This window comes from Arachis ipaensis, chromosome B01, assembly GCF_000816755.2.
Source record: "Arachis ipaensis cultivar K30076 chromosome B01, Araip1.1, whole genome shotgun sequence".
NCBI classification, from domain to species: Eukaryota; Viridiplantae; Streptophyta; class Magnoliopsida; order Fabales; family Fabaceae; genus Arachis; species Arachis ipaensis.
The window spans coordinates 5,961,748-5,963,553 of NC_029785.2; positions in this window are offsets into that span (position 1 = coordinate 5,961,748).

Here is a 1,806-nt window from a genome sequence, read left to right on the forward strand (position 1 = left end):
TTATCCACTTTATTTATACAAAGATAATGGTACATAAATCTTCATCGCTAAACAATTGGAGAGGTTATAAGATGCATTGCAACTTCAGCATCACATTAACACGGTCACAAGCACCGTTGGCATTGCAGGTTAGGACATCTATCCTCAGATAGAGTCAATACTATGAAGCTAAGTACCCTATAATTGAGTGTCCGATGAATAATGTCACATTTGACTCATGTCACTTCCAGACAAAAGAAAATGTCACCTCTAGTACTAGGCTACTAGTCTTTTCTGATAAAATTTTCCTTTTAATTCATGTTGACATAGGCGAAATTTGGATTCTCTAAATTTTGAATTTTATTTTAAAGGATAAAGTATGATCTCTTATTATTTGTTTTATAGGTAAAATTAAAAAATAAAATATAAGATAAAAATCATTCAAAAGTGAGAGATCGGGCAAGTCAATTGACACTCCATCTATTTCAGATCATAGGTATTTTAAACAATAGTTGAAGATAGTAGTAGATTTACATCATTATATGATTATATTGTTTGAAAAATAAATAAAAAACTAGTGCATGTTTAAAAGGAATTTGTTCAATTAATAAAAACTCAATTTAATTGTATTGTTCAATGCATAAGATCAGCTAATGAAAGAGTTCATTATGGCTGATTTTTTTTCCAACAAGAAGCCATTATTCATGACTTGTTGCGTACAGAAATACCCCAACAAAATGAGATGGTTGAATGCAAACATCAAAAAAATTATTTATAAACATAAATTCCCACTATTTGACATACTGAATATTTATTGGCCTTTAATTTTTCCTTTTGAAGATCCGCCTTTCATATGTGTCAATGACTCAATTCATTTTACATTTCTGCTGTGATGACTTCTCTTGATTGTTTATCCAATATTTTAATATTTATGGATTATGGCTGAACTAGGGGACAACTATTTATTTATGAAAGAACTCATGCATATTGGGAACGTGTTGCGTTCATCTTACACACTAAATATTCGTTGAATTAATTTTTTGAATAAATATCTAAATTAAGCATCAAGTAATCAGAGAATCAGATAAGCCATGCTGGGAAACGATCATTCTCATTCAACAACGTGTAAACGGCAAACAGTACACCCTACAGAAAAAGAAAACTCACTGAAAACAGAACTCGATCTTCTTTTGTCACAACATACAACAAAAACCTAATCAAGATCGCAAAGATAGTAAGTGAAAATGTAATGAGGAACAAGGAATCTAACAAATCTAAATGAATAGACTAGCATTGCATGAAGTGTCATATCCCATAGTTTTATGCCTTATGACCCGCAGCATCAACTTTGGCGAGTCCCTTGGGTGTGAATGTCCTTATGGTAGCATATCACTGCAATGAATAACATAGTGGCATTGGCGGCGACGAACCACAAGAACTGATCGGCCACGACCCACAAGATGGCTTCGAAAGCAATCACAGTGGAACAGATCAGGAGAGTAGCAGTCGCCCAGCTGGGATTGGGTGTTCTTGCAGCAATTACAGAGCAGATTTTAGCAACGTTGTAAACCAACATTGCTAACAAGTGTTCTTCGTAGGGATTAACAGGTAAAGCTTCACGCAAAATTGCAGTTCCTTCTTCAACCAACTTGACAAGATTGCATAAGCTGCCACCTTCTCTACTTGAAATTCCACTGCAAGACCAGCACACACTACTGTGATTAGCAACTGGTAACCGTGTCTGTGAGTTTTGATTTAGCATGAAATCAAGTATAAAGTAAAATTTTTCTTTTTTTTTTAATTATTATAGTTTAATTTTAATGTACC